Below are 16,169 nucleotides of genomic sequence, written 5' to 3' on the forward strand. Positions count from 1 at the left end.
GAGGTCAGCAACAACCGTAGAACTTCATAATCAGGGTCTATGTTGCAGTTCTATACCAGGTCCAGACATAGCGGATATCCTTTCCACGTGCTCTTGAATGGACAACCCCTGTGCATGCATTTCTATGGTCCTTGATATCTCTACCTTTCCACTTGTCCTGTAAGATTACTGATACTACAAAGAAAAAAATATTATCCAATTTAAGTTTAAGGCACATATATGAGATCAGGCCTTGAATCTAACAATTTGAGTTGTATTTCAAGCCACACACAGCCTGAATCTAAGATCAATGGTGAATACTCTGCTGCCCTCAGACTTAGACCACACCCATAATAATGACAATGATCCCCTGTGAGGTCACAGGTGCCTGATCTCCATTATGGAAATATCAAACCATATCCAGGCCTAAGGGTATCTCCCAGTCTGGTATAGTCATGCTTTCTCTCATTCAACTCATGCATGTGTGTCCTCAGAGACACTTTGCAGGAGTGCCAGGAGGCTTATCTCAAATGTCCTTCCTGAAAATACTTCAAATCTAGTCCTCCTTTTCTTGAGAGGTACCTTCAGCCCTGGGAGGATGTAGGGAGGGAGGTACTACCTTACCCTAAGTGTCCAAATCTTAAATGTTGCAATCATTTCATCTGCTTTCATAGTCTGGTTTCCTTGTCACTAAACCTGAGAGGTGACATCTACTACCCCTTGGGCCTATGCACAAAAGTAACTAAAACTCTGAATTCCATCATCTTTAAGCTGCCAGTTTGACATGGGATGTGGTTCCATAGCAAAGCACTTGTCTAGCACACCAGAAGCCCGAATTAGACCCACAACAAGCCAAAACTTGGTCAATAAAGTATGAATAAAGCCTAAAATAAATTAGGGACATTATGCAAAGAGCACTACATCCATGAATCTCAGACTCATGAATCTGTTTGTTGTTGGTGAAATTCCTTCCCAGATGATTGAGCAGATAAAAGAAGGCCTGTGTTGTCCTGAACAGTGCCAAGCCCACAAGCCTCAGGTAGTGACATGCTAAAGTTGCTTCATTAGTCTGGACCTAAGCTCAAGAAGAGTGAGACGGAGAATTCTAGAGGAACATAGTCTGATGCAATACCTGACCTTGAAAGGTGTGCTCACAATCACATTGGCCTGTACTCAGAAATCTGCAAAAACACACATCACAGAGTCAAAATACAATACAATTCATATAATACAAATCTAAATACAAAACAGTGTGGAGAGAACAGAGTTCCCTGTTACATCAATGACTGCTTACACTGGAAAGGGCCCATGAGCACATGTATAAAGATTGCTGTTTCCAAGTAGAGAGACACTCCCCCCACCCCAAAGCATTCCAACAAAATGCCTATGGAGCTTTTTCTACCTATCCTGGCAAACTCCTATGACAGATGTCACAGATGGTTAAGGGAAACAACAAAGGTTCACCTTCCAGCAGTCTAATGCACTAAACCAGGGGCAGGCTGCGTCAACATGGTGCTCTAGTGGTTATTAACACTTCAGGGTGCCATTTATTGCATGTAGGGACAGGGGACAAAAGTGATTGAAAACTTTATTTTTGAGCCTCGGTCCTTACCAACATTAAATTTTAATCTTGAGTTATAATAAGGCTCTACGCCACAGGGCTTGCATAGCATGCCAGAGGCCCTGGGTTTGGCCTTCAGCACCACAAAATGGATAGGTAAATTATATATAGTTAAATAAATGGATTCCCTCACAAATAAATGAGAAAGATGTGACTGAAGAATAAAATAACCTATGATAATTTTGCAGTACTAGCCCCATTGCCTAAGCTTCATGGACTCATAGGAGTATCTGTCCTCTCCTAGGTTTACCTCAGCTAAGTTTCCTCCCAAATAACTGCGTGAAAATTTCCTGGCCACACTTTCCCACAGTATCTCAACCCCACTGCCCAGGCACAGTGGAAGATTACCAGTGAGAGAGGTTTCATTACCATTGTCTTGAGCTCCATGTCACTTTGTCTCAAAAAATAGAATGATAAAAGACATCTGAGGTGGGTCTCTGACCTCTCCTTGCACGCACGTTTCTGAAAACACATGAATTCACATGTATGAGCACACATGCCACACACACTCAATCAAATATAAATGACTTAAATATGTGAATATAAAAAGTAGAGGGGTAGGAAGATTGCTGGAAAGGTATTTCCTGTTACATCAATAACTATGGTCACTCTGGGGTGGACGTAAGAGCACAAATGTAAAGGTTGTTGCTGAGTAGAACCTCGGTCCCTCAAGAAGGCCAGACAGCAGAACTCCTGAAGAATTTCCCTGGTGCAAAGGCTGCTGAGCATGAGAGGTATCAACAGCATGGGGGTGAGAGCAGAGCTTCAGATTCTACTAGTCTGGAGCCTGGAGAGCTAGAAGAGGTGCGGGCTGGGTGAATTCATCCTGTTTCCCCTCTCCATGGTGCACAGAGAGTGTCAGCTCCATGTGTCATTTCTTGACTCATCTCTGTGTAGACATCCCCTCCAATTCCTGCTCACCACTACCTCTTCTTGTCATAGGACCTGTCTTGTAGAAAAGGCACACCTCAAGTGCTGCATTATTCTCACAACCTTCAAATCCTCTAGCTGAAATTGGGGTACAGTCAAACCCACAACACTACACAAACTTCTCTTGCCTACCTACCCATACTCCTGAATACTAACCCTGCATAGCAGACACTGAACTGCCCTCAGGCCAAGACTGCATCTGCCACCATAGCAGTAACCATTATGTGAGGTCACAGAGACCTGGTGTCACTTCAGTCTGAACAGCTCAAAGGGTGCCCAGGCACTCAGTACCCTGAGCATGGTCCACCCTTACTTCAAGCTGTCTCCTGCTCAAGTTCACTCAAAAGAGGTTCTTGGGGTGATAGCAGATGGCTTGTCTCTGAGGCATTTTCTGGGAAGCAGCTCACAGTTAGTCCTCCTTCTCTCATTTGGGGCCTTCAGCCATGGGAGCAAGAAGACAGGTGGTTATACATCTCCCTCAGTTTAAATATTGGATCCATGCACAAACCATGAAATGATTTGCTTTGCAGAAGCGTCTGGAGGCTTTTCTCAGAGCTTCCTCCATTGGAACCACCTCACATGCAGCTCTGTCAGCACTTGATCTCATAGACACCATCAGATTTGGTAAGGGGAGGCACATGACAGTTTCCTGAGCCCAAAGTCTGAACCTCACACACTGCCCCATCATTTTTAGCTACTCATTTTACCAGCATGGTTTCCTTGATATCACTAAGTATGCAGGATGCTATCTCCTGCCTCTGGGATATGAGTACAAAAGAAAGTGAAAACTGTCTTCCCTCCTGTCCTCTTACTGCCTTTAAACTATAACATATAAGCTTGAGTTGGGATGAAATACTATACCAGAGTGTTTGCCTAGCATATCAGAGGCCTTGGGTTTTAGCTAGAACACTACAAAAATAAATAGATGATAAATCAATAAAGAATGTGTGAATAAGGACTAAAAGAATTGAAAAATATTTGTCATGGGCAGCTACATCACAAGAAGTTCACAGACTTAGTATCTGTTCTCTCTTGCCCTGTACTCATCCCAGCTTCCTATTGAATAGCCCGAATGAATGAAGAGATGGCCATGCTGTCCTATGGAGTGCAAATCTCATTGGCCTCATGCAGTGAAAGGTTATACAGGGGTGAGTGGTTTTGTTTTCCCTCAATGATCTGGAGACCTTTGTCAAGTTTGTGCTTCACCTGGACTGGAACCACCACCTCTCAGCCACCAGTATTCCATTCTATTTTACATGGTCGAATGTAGTACAGGGAGAGCTGGCAAGTGCTGGCTATGGGGCCACCTGTAGTTACTCAGATGCAGGGCTGGGCCAATTCTTTTATCAAGCCTTTAACTGTTGGTGAAAGCTGTCCTGCTCCATCCTTAGAGACAGAGAATATCCCTTATGCTGGGGGTGGGGGGGAGCAGCGATTAAGAATTACAGTGTGTATGTTTGCATTCAGATAGGAGCCTTTTATCCATGTAGGACTCCTGTACAGATGGTGGCTCTTGGGTCAGCTACCTCTATTCTGGTTTAGAGCTCTGAGCTTGTGGCTATGCCAATTTCTACAACCACATATGCAGTAGAAATTAGTTAGTGAAGATAAACAGTCTATGGGAAGTCTTGATAATGTGTTCTCAGTCATCATGGGGCAATGTCACTAGGAGATGAGTCATGAAATGCTTTGGATGTTTGTTTTAGGACAGGTGAGTGAGGACAGGCTAATGAGAGTCAATGTTGGTCTGATCAAGAGAGCCAGTGGGGACCCTGCTTGTTCTCCTCTACGGCACATGGACATAAGGACCTGTGGATATCCCTTGGGAACTTGCAAAGTTAGAGCACCTTAGGGGAAGACTGGCATTTTTTGCAGGGAGAGGGCAGTCACTGTTATATCCTGAGCCTGGCCATGTTCTGTGTGTGCCTATCACTCATCCTGGTGCATTAGATACATATATATATAAATTCAAGAATAGACCGCAAGAAAAAGAAAAACAAGAAAGATTCACATGAAAAATGTCTGCAGTGGTGGCCAAAAAGGTCTATAAAGATGACCACAGCCTGGAGTGTGAGGATCCATAGCTTAGTACTGTCCTTCAGTGGGCAGTGATGTGGACCTGTGCATTCCACAAGCTAAAAGCAGGCTGGAGTACAGCCAGTGATGGTGCCTTAGGGTCTTCTGTGGAACCTTCTAGCTGAATGGCATCACTGTTATCATTTAACAGACTGAAAACTTGAATAAACAGGACAAGCAGCTAGAAGATCTGATGGAAGGACCACAACCGCTCCTCCCTAAAACATTATACTTGGCAGGACCACACAGGAAGGAAACATTTGTGGATTTCTGGGCTCCTTTCTTGTGGTTCAAAGGCATAAAGGCCTTTCCTGGTGAGTAGGAGGCTCATGGGAATCTGTCAGCCTCTCTTCATGCAGGCAAAATATTGTGATTTCAGAACCCACCTAAAAGAAGCAGTTTGTAGGATCTGGGGATAAAGTACTTCAGTGGCCTTTCACTTCCCACTAGTTCTTATGTGTCCTCAAATTGCCCCAATCTCCTCAACTTAAGCTTTAGTTTTATTGACAAATGATCGTGAAGAAACTGCTGAGAATAAAAATCTGCTAAGCTGGTAAGAAGATTGGAAGACAGATATTTGAGGTACACTACTGATGTGATAGCCATCTTACAGACATATAACTCATGGTGCAGACACATAAGCCATATCAGAGGTGCTCAAGCCATGGTAAAGATACATTAGCCATGTGGCAGATGATGAGCCATGATATAGACCACAGTGACTGTGCCATAGTCAGTGGGCCATAGTAAAGGGTATAAGCCATGTCCTAGACATGTGAACCACCATACAGACAGTGAGCCATGTGAAAGATGATGTTAGCCACAGTACACACATGGGAGCCTCAGAGCAAACACATGAGCTGTATCACAGTTCCAATCCCTTGCTGTACCTGACCAGGAGGTCCCTGACCTCTAGCGCTTCCTATGTCAGGGTCAAGAGCATTCTGGGTCTCCCCTCAGACTAGGAGCCAACAAACGTTCTGCCTCATTATGGCTCTCCCATGACTGGTATAAAATGTGGCAGAAAGTCCTGCCTCACAGCCAGCCCTCTGAAAAGTACTCAGAAACCAGGACAGACTCCGGACAGGCCTCCTTTGAGGCAAGTGACCTGAGGAAGATCAAGGAGTCAGGTATCTTCACAGGAAGGAGCTAATAGAAACATTGGGGCTATCCCTTAGGACACTCAATGTTCAAGGGCTCAGCAGATAGTTCATGTGAATCAGAAATGGCTCCTGGTATGACCATCCTTCTGGAAAGGGCACACAGTTTCTTCAGGAAATAGTTCTAATTCTGCTAAGCCAGAGAATGGTCAGATGTGGCATGTGTAAATGCCAAAGCAAGCAGTTGTACTTTATTACAAGTGTCCTCTGCTAACCAAGGTGTGAAGCATGGACACAATATTGCTTTCTTGTGCCCCAGAGTATATTACACTGGAATGAGAGAAAATGCTCCTGCTGAAAGGAGCGACCACCTTTGTTACTGGATTTAAAAGAAAGCAGGGTTGCTCTATTGTGCTAATTTTCCCTCAGGAGACATGACTGAATGTTTCTCATCTGTGGATCCTAACTTTGACTCTTTGGTTCTGTTTGTTTAGCACAGGGTACCTGTAGAAGCCAAGAAACTAGGATGGAGACATGAGTGGGGGTTGTTTTAAAGGACAAGGAATAGCACAACACAGGTAAAAGGAAAGTATGGGGAAACACTGGGGAATGGAAGGTTTAAGCACAGAGGGAGAACAGCAGGTGGAGTTGGGAAGATGAAAGTGTGGGTGTAGAGGGGGAAGAGTAACCAAGACAATAGGAGCACAAAGAAGCCACGTGGAAGCTTGATGTCTTGTAATCCAAATAATAAAGTACAAAAGAGAGCCTGTTACCCTGAATGAATGGCTGGATACTGTTGTTGCTAAGAGCAGTGAGTCCCTAGTCCCTGCGTGAGGTTAGGAATGTCTCAAAGGCTCCCAAAACAATGCAGGCTCCTGTCAGTCCTCTTGACTGCCCACAAGAATGAGAAGATAAAATCATATTGTAAAAAAACACCATGCACCTTGGTTGTAAGGTATAGAGAAAGAGAGCTAGAACAGCACTGGATGCTTCCTCCCCACAGCTTAGCAGTCAGAATACTAGACAGCTCAGGAGATATTGTGGAAGAGGGGCCAGAAAGTTTGTAAGAGCCTGAAGTAGGGTGAAGGGCTGAGAAATGGCATCTTCTAGATCAGATGCAACCTTGTAATCACCACAACTGTGATCACTTACATTGGTCATGCACAAGACTGGTCTGTTGAAAATAAATCATGGAAGGAGGTACTCACAATGCCCTGTGTCTTAGTGCTGAATTATTGGCTATTGATAGATTCTGGGAGAGGGGGAAATAATGGCCTTTAGTTTTTTGCCAATTGTTGAGCCAACTGGTCTCCAAAGGACATCTTCAAACCTATAGTTACCCAGATGGCCATGGTTAAATTCAGTGGGTCACAAAACATAACAAACAGCCATCGGTGGGACAGAGAGATAGATTCATTGGTAGGAAGGAGAGTAGAACAGGGTGGTAAGGAGATAGGAGAGAGTCAGGGGTAAGTGTCGTCCATATACATTGTATACATGTGTGAAATTGTCTAGAGCAAATTTAATAATAAAAATGGACCAACTGAAAGAAACTCAGTCATGTTAAGCAAAGTAAGGCAAACGCAGATTGATACATACCATATAATATCACTCATACATGGAATCCAAAGCATATCAGTCCCACAGTACTTGAAGTATAATAATGACTACCACCTGATGGAAAGAATGGCCAAGAGGGAATAAAGGAAAAATTGATGTCATAAGTAAGTGTACACCTAGTAAATGCAGGAAATAAATTCTAGTGTTCTATTACACAGTGGGGTGAATATAAATAAGAATACACTACATATTTCACAAGGCTTGATGAAAAGATCCAGCATGTTTTCATCACACAAATATAAATGTTTTGAGGAAACAGATATTTCTCTCTTGGTTTGCATTTTATCCAATAGATGTGTTTAGGAAAATATCTTGTAGTACTCCTAAAACATTAATTTTTTTTATGTCTCAACTTAAAAGATACATTTTAAAAGATTTTGTTTTTATTTTTGCATGTGTGTGTGTATTATAGCAGACTTTCTTATGAGTGACCAATCAGCTCCCAAATAACGACATAAGACCTTTTATCAGTTATGAATGCTTGGTCTTAGCTTAGGCTTGTTTCTATTAATCTACACTTTGCCTTGGAGATTTCTGCCTTTTCTTTCTGTATGTCCTACTTCTCCGGCTTCTTCAATGTGTGGCTGCCTAGCAGCTGCCTGACTGACTAACCATGAGCGTCTTCCTCTTTTTCTCCCTTGGTCTCTTCTCCTTCTCCTCAAGTCTCAATTTTCCTCCTACTTATTCTCTTAGCCTGCCAGCCCCACCTATCCCTCTCCTGCCTAGCTATAGGCCATCCGACTTTTTATTAGATCAATCAAGCGTCTTAGGCAAGCAAGGTAAAACAAATGCAACACATCTTTACATAACTAAGCAAATGCCACATAAACAAATATAACACATCTTTACAGAGTTAAAGTAATATTTCACAAAATAAACAAATATAATACATCTTTACCTAGTTAAAATAATATTCCAGGATAGTGGGGGTGGGGGTGGCGGATATATGTGTAAATGCATGGCAGGTATATGTAAGTAGCCACAGAGGCCAGAAGAGGGCATCAGATCCCTTAGAGTTGGAGTGGCAGGTGGTTGTGAGCTGCCCAACATGGGTTCTGGGAACTAAACTCAGGTCTTCCAGAAAAGCATACAATACTGTTAACTGCTGAGCCCATTTCTCCAGTCCCTTAAAGAATATTTTTAAAGTAAATAAGTAATTAATGGAACAAAAAAAAAGTTTCAGGAAGAAAACTTAAAACTACAGAATCTTATAGGAAAAAGTATTGGAAGTACATGCTAAATTATAGAGTCCAATGATGTAACTGTGAACATACTCTAAAACCTAAAATATCACCCTAGAACAAAAGGATGGTCCTTGTAAAGCCCTTGTTCAGAGAATTGTTAATGCTCTTCTAACAAGTAAATTCTCTGCTTAGAGTTTCTCCTGAGTTTTCCACTCTGATCCAGGCTACAGCCCCTTGAGTGCAAATGTCCAAGGACTAAGGACTTTAATGACATCAGGCTCAGGGCTCTTGCTCTCTGCTATTGTACAAATACAGCTGCAGCTGTGGTGGTGAGAAGCCCCCACAGACTAAAAGTTCATGTCAGCTCAGCACTCCAGAGCTCTGTATCCCAGGCAACTCCCTAACCTCTGTGGGCTTCATTATCTTTGCTTGCAATGTGAGAAACTTGCCCTCAGATGACCTCTGGGTCTCCTTCAGTCTTTGAAAATTCCTGAATTTATATATTGCTTTAATGAGCTATTCTAAAGACTTTTTCCTCCAGTACAATGCAAAAGGTACTGGAGTACAAGCAATGGGAATGGGGCAAGAAACACAGTTCCATAAAGCAAAAACAGATCCTCCTATACTCAGCTTAAATAACAAACCTTCCCAATTTGTCTTTTACCTTATAGGCTCATAAACCCATTCAGATTTCTCTGAGAATAGACTCCTGGGTCTCCCAAATCATTCTGTTTTACTGACTGGAGAATTTCAAACACCAAAGTCTCTTCTTTGCAGTCTACTTTGAAAACCATTAAGCAATGATCTATAATCCAGAAGTTGAACCCAGACTGAACCATTAATGCATCAGTGTGGGTTACTAAATTACTTTGACCAAGATATTTAATTTCTTCAGCTCCCAATTTCATATCTATAAAATAATATTTTGAAAAAGATTAAACCAAATAATATAAACACCTGGTACATATTAAGAATGCAAGAAACAGAATATAACAGTGACATTAAATACTCAGAAAATGATGACCACTATAAGGAATATCTTTCAATATAGAGACCTGTCCTTAGAGAATAAATGGCCTGGATAATTCAGCCACTGAGATTGCCCTTCTTCTGAGAAGTGGCTCTCGGTGTTAGCTGCACAACAGAAGAGTCTAAGAATTATAAGAGCTTCAAATTCTAGTCCCATTCAGAACCAATAAATATACAGATCTGGGTAAGAAGCTGTGCAGGAAAGATGAGCTATTCAGACATTTTCATTTTGTCTGTATAGATCCAGTTGTAACTTAAAATGTGGAGATTCCAATAGAACCTGAGAGGCTCCCTCAGAAAGGCCTTAAACTCACAGACCTTGGACAGTTCACTGGCCATGATAGATGTCAAAGTAAAGAACTCACCCACAAAGCACTGATCTCAGCATCAGATCTGGGTTTCTGATTCATTCTGGAAAATTCCAAGATACTTTCCATCCCACATATGCCAATGAACATCTAAATGTAGACAGGGGAGTCTAATGTCTTCTAATTCACATATAGATACAGAAATCAACCCCAAGTGATGTGTGACAGCAATGTTAATGCCATCCATCCACACAGGAAAGCTTTATTGCACGTGTATTCATATAGTATCAAAAGAGCTGATGACAGGACATAAAGTAAAAAATAGAGTTGCACTGGGTTACTCTTGGTATAAAATTTATAGACCTTTCCCAGCTTGATAAAAGCATCCTGTATTTGCAAAACTTGGCTATTTTTAAAATATTCCTTAGCAATGATAGCACCTAAATAATGCAGCTGTATCAAAGTAAAACCAAAGATTCATTCAGTTTGATACAGTGGTTCTCAACCATCCTAATGCTACAAACCTTTAATACAGTTTCAAATATTGTGATGACACCCCAATTATAAAATTATTTTCATTGCTACTTCATAACTGTAATTTTGCTACTATAATGAATTTTAATGTAAATACCTGATATGCACCCCCATAAAATGATTATTCAACCCTCAAAGGGGCCATGACCCACAGGTTAAGAACTGATCAAAACAAAGTGTATACTTTGATATAATAAAAAAAACTAAGTATTCATATGAATAGTTTTCAGCTTTAAAAATATATTAACCATAATAATTGTATTGTAGAGCTAAACTGCATATGCCTACATCTTTTATGAACCATTAGCCATTCCTACTCTGATTACAAAATGAATATGTCATTTGCCATTAAAGTTGGCATTACCTAAATTTTTAATTTTAATACTCACTATCAATATCTATAAATAACTAAGTAATATTAGCAATCTCTCTGTAAAAAGCATTTTTCACTAGGAATTATCATATATATATATATATATATATATATATATATATATATATATATATGTCCTTGTGAGGATCTGGGGGAAAATACTTTTAAAAAATTAACTTGAAAGATGAAATATGTATCTGGCTCTAGGGGTTTCAATCCATAGCCAACAACTCCATTGTTTTAGGGCCTACATAGTAGCAGAAATGTCATAGCAAAGAGTATATATAGAATCTGTTGCCTCATGGCAGCTGAGATTCACAGAGAAAAGGAAGCCAGGATCCTAATAAGCCTCACAAGGCTTGTGGCTAATGACCTAACCTCCTTCCATCAGGCCTCACTTCTTAAAGATTCCACCATCTCCCTGTAGTATCAAAGACTTTAGCATATGAGTCTTGGGAAGACAATTAAGACCTAAACCATATGACACACTTTGAATTAATTTTTCATCACTAAATATGTTACTATACATCAACAAAAATCCTTATGACATGTCAACAGAGGATGAAGCATTTTGAATAATTAATAAAGATGCTCATTTGTAAGTGTATCAAATTTACCTCACATAATTATCATGATACAAATTCACTTAATTACTAAAAATATGAACATGGAATTGAAACAGCACTGCCCAGTTCTTGTCCTAGATACTTTTCTGATTAATGATGGGGATCTAGAGAAAGTCCATCATCTCTATATTCCTTTAAGGCTTTAATAGTCTTTAATTTTTAACTATGTGTGTCATCATTCTTATGATCAGGAAAACCAAAAGTTCATTTCCATAGAGTAAAACGCAGAATAAGTTCCTCTTTAGTTGTGTGCTGATCTCTACCATGAGAATTTCAGTCTAGCACTCATTACTCAATTGTAAGAAATACACTTGCTTCTTAGTAAAATTACTACCCTGTAAAAAGCGAAATTTCTATAACAAAGAGACCCAAATATGCAATGGTCATAATAACATGTGTTCCTCTTTCCCATATGTAGGGAGGGAGGGAACGCTGTTGTTTCCCACTATTTATTCTGGTGTCCATTTTTTCCCTCTTGTTACACATCCATTTTTCTGGATTTTTCTCACAACAATTTTTCAGGTAAAGATTCACTTAGCATAGGAGGATCATCTTAGAAATTTCCAATTTCAAAAAGCCCATTCCTATAACTATATCATGCAGAGATCACCCTGTGTTTTCTAACAGAAGTTTTAGAGTTTCAGGTTTTTCATTGAGATCTTTGATGCATTTGCTTTTGGATTTTGTGCCATGTAATAGATACAGGTCTAATAGCCCACAAATTAAAGTCAATTATAGTTGACAAAGTGGGACTTCATAAAACTAAAAAGCCTTGGCACAGCTAAAGAAACAATCTGTCTAGGGAAGAGGAATCGCAGAGAATGGAAGAGAATCTTTGCCAGCTATAAATCTGACAGAAGATTAATATTGAGAAATATAAAAAACTCAGAAAGAAAAAGTTAGAAAAACAAATGATGATTTCAAAAATGGACTACAAAATTAAACAGAGTTCTCTAAGGAAAAATAAAAGTAGCTTAGGAATGTCTTTTAAAAATGTTTAGTGCCCATAGCAATTAGAAAAATGCAAATGAAAACAATTTTGAAATCTCATCTTACCCTAGTCATAATGGCAAAGATGAGTAAAATAACTGACAACAAGTGCTAGAGGGGATGTGGAGGAAAGGGAGCCCTCACTCACTGTTAATGGGGTTGCAAATTGACCCAACCCTGAAAACCAGTGTGGAGAACTCTCAAAAAGCTAAAAATAAATCCCCCAAATGACCCAGCTATACCACTTCTTAGTATATGTCCAAAGGACTCAATGACATCCTACTCCAGAGATAGTTTCTCAGCCATGCCCATTACTGTTCCATTCACAATAGCTAGGAAATGGAAACAACATAAATGTCCTTCAACTGATAAATGGTTAATAAGAAATATGGTACATATATACTATGAAATACTATTCAACTACAAAGAAAAGTGAAATCATGACATTTGAAAGTGAATGAAGTCAGAATGGTTAAGATCAAAAACACAGAAAACAGCTTATGCTGGAGAGGATGTGGAGCAAGGGGAACTCTCCTCCACTGCTGGTGGGAATGCAAGCTTGTACAGCCACTTTGGAAATCAATATGGCACTTCCTTAGAAAATTGGGAATCCATCTCCCCCAAGACCCAGATATACCACTCTTGGGCATATACCCAAGAAATGCTCAATCATACTACAAGGACATTTGCTCAGCTATGTTTGTAATAGCCAGAACCTGGAAACAACCTAGATGCCCTTCAACTGAAGAATGGATAAAGAAAATATGGTACATATACACAATGGAATACTACTCAGCAGAGAAAAACAATGACATCATGAGGTTTGCAGGCAAATGGATGGATCTAGAAACAATCATCCTGAGTGAGGTAACCCAGACTCAGAAGGATGAACATGGTATGTACTCACTCATAGGAGGATACTAGATGTGAAACAAAGATGACTAGACTGCTACACAACGCCAGGGAGGCTACCTAGAAAACGGGACCCTAGGAAAGACACATGGATCACCCAATGACAGATAAATGGATTAGATCTACATGAACAACCTGGATGACAGTGGGAGTAGTGAAGGGCAAGGTTTGGGGGAAAGAAAGCTTAGGGGAGCAGGAGATCCCAGCTGGATCAAGAACAGAAAGGGGTAACAAGGAATAACACACCATGATAAATGAAGACCACATGAGAACAGGAATAGGCAGAGTGGTAGAGAGGTCCCCAGAAATCCACAATGGATATATCCTCTGTAGACTGCTGGCAATGGTCGAGAGAAAGCCTGATATGACTCAGTCTGGTGATCAGACGGCCCAACACCCTAACGGTCATGCTGGAACTCTAATCCAATAACTGATGGAAGTGGATGCAGAGATCCTTGGCCAGGCCCCAGGTGGAGCTCCAGGAGTCCAATTGTCGAGAAAGAGGAGGGACTGTAAGAGTGTGAATTGTTGAGACCTTAGATTGGAAAAGCACAGGGACAAATAGCCAAACTAATGGAAGCACATGAATTATGAACCAAAGGCTGTGGAGCCCCCTGCTGGAGCAGGCCCTCTGGATAGGTGAGACAATTGAATAGCTTGAACTGTTTGGGAGGCACCCAGGCATTGGGACCCAGATCTGTCCTTAGTGAATGAGCTGGCTGTTTGAAACCTTGGGCTTACACAGGGACATTTTGCTCAGCCTGGAAGGACCTGTCTGTACTGAATCTACCAGGTTTAAATGAATCTCCAGGGGAGTCTTGGCCCTGGAGGAGATGGGAATGGAGGGGAGGGGCTGGGGGAAAGTTGGGGGCTGGGGGCGGGAAGGGGAGGACAGGGGAACCCATGGCTGATGTATAAAATTAAAACACAAATATAATAAATTTTAAAAAGTAGAAAAAAAAGAAAGTGAATGAATGTAACTGGTAAAGATTATATTAAATGAGGTAAGCCAGACCAAAAAGTACAAATGTGAATGTTCTCTCTCATCTGTGGTTGCTAGCTCCAAATTTTCAGAGGTTGGTATATATAACCTGTAGTAGCCACAGAAGCCAGAAAAACAAAAAGGGACCGTGGTGGTTGTGGGAGGAATTGGAGAGAAGCAATCAAGAAGGGGACAGTAGGGAAAAAGTAAGTTGAAGGAAAAATGTGGAGATGGAAGTAGGGTTAATTAATGGGGGATGGAGGTCAACATAGAAGAAAAGGGAGGTAAAAGAGTAAAATAACATTAAAAATGTCTGAAAAAGTCATAAGCAATCCTTATATATTTACCTAAAGTTATATATAGCATATGTAAGGCTGTGAATATATATAGATATATAGTTTCAAATAATTCCCTACCTAGTCTGGCAATGCTCCTCCCAAAGCCATAGACTATCTAACAAGAACCCGAATACCAAGCATGGGAAGCTGTCTAATGCACTGTTAATCAAGTCCAAGAGACTCTCAAAGCATTATAGGCTGTGTAGCTGTTTCCCTGGGTTGTCTACCAGAGGTTGGGCATAACTACCTATTGCTGAAGACATGCAGTTTGGACACAGGACCCAGAGGATATGAGGTGGACCTGAACTGAAAGCCTCCTCTCTGAGTACTAGCTTTCATGATTCCAGTAGTTGCTGTATAAGCTGCCAAGGAAGGGAAGCAACCAACAGTCTTACATAGCCTAATGGCTATGAACTGAAAGGTTGACCAGCATGGCATAATAACTCTAAGGGTGCAATGGTGGCACTGATATTTTCACAGTAGCCAAGAACTCTCTAATCAGACTTCAAGGCTTAACAAGGCAGAAAACATGTCTGGTACTAGAATCCGAGCCAACTACCTAAGACTAATAATAAAGTTATGGATACTGAAGAAGAACTTACAAACGGCCACATTATTAAACCAGAAAAATTCCTATCTGCATTCTAAATATTTATCCTAATATGCAAATAACTGCAGCTCTCAAACTTTAATAAACTTCTTTTTTGCAACAGATGGAGATTATTATGGGAAACAACTCATGAAAATGCATAGAATGAGGATTTGTGTGATGTGCAGCACTAACTGATCCATCAATGATGATATTCCTAAACCAACACTTAAGTAACATCCCAGAAGCTGAGGAAAGAAGGTTGTAAGATCCAGAGGAAAAGGGATGTCTCCTGTGAGATTGCATCTCCCAGAAATATCAGGGAAGCTCCATCGATGAAGTCTCATCACCATAGCTGCCTAAACAAGACCTGAACATGAATAACACCAATAGACATGCTAACATGGAGGATGGAAATCACAAAGTGCTTCAACCTTGTGATAGTTCCATCATCTGTGTTAGTAGGCAACTGCAAGCAACTAACAAATGTTGAGAATGGGGAAAAGTATTATTCCACAAGGAAGAGTCTCCAATTGTTTATATAATACCAAGAGGTCAGCCCTAAACTCATATACATATCAAAACACACAGACTGAGCAGTTTGCATTTATATATTTAAGAGTATAGGTAATATACGTATACACATATACTAAAAAGAGGCTAAAGTCCATAAATCTGAGAGAGAGTAAGGGGTATAAGGGAGTGGTTGGGAGAGAAATGAGGAAGGGGAAAATAATATATTTTAATTTTAAAAGTCTCCATTTTTAGTGAAATAAAAACATATAGAAAAGGCAAGGTATACATCTAGAATGGTTCAGCTAAAATCAGCCACATCTACCTCAAACTATCACTTCTGCATCATTATGCTTATGCCATAGAATTATGTTGTCATGTGATGTTGCAGTCATCCTGGTCTGTGCTAGGTAGACTCTGTTGTTTGCACAATGTTTAAATTGCCTAGTGATTTTCTCAGTGAGT

Source organism: Onychomys torridus, chromosome 3 (genome assembly GCF_903995425.1).
Source record: "Onychomys torridus chromosome 3, mOncTor1.1, whole genome shotgun sequence".
Taxonomy (NCBI): domain Eukaryota; kingdom Metazoa; phylum Chordata; class Mammalia; order Rodentia; family Cricetidae; genus Onychomys; species Onychomys torridus.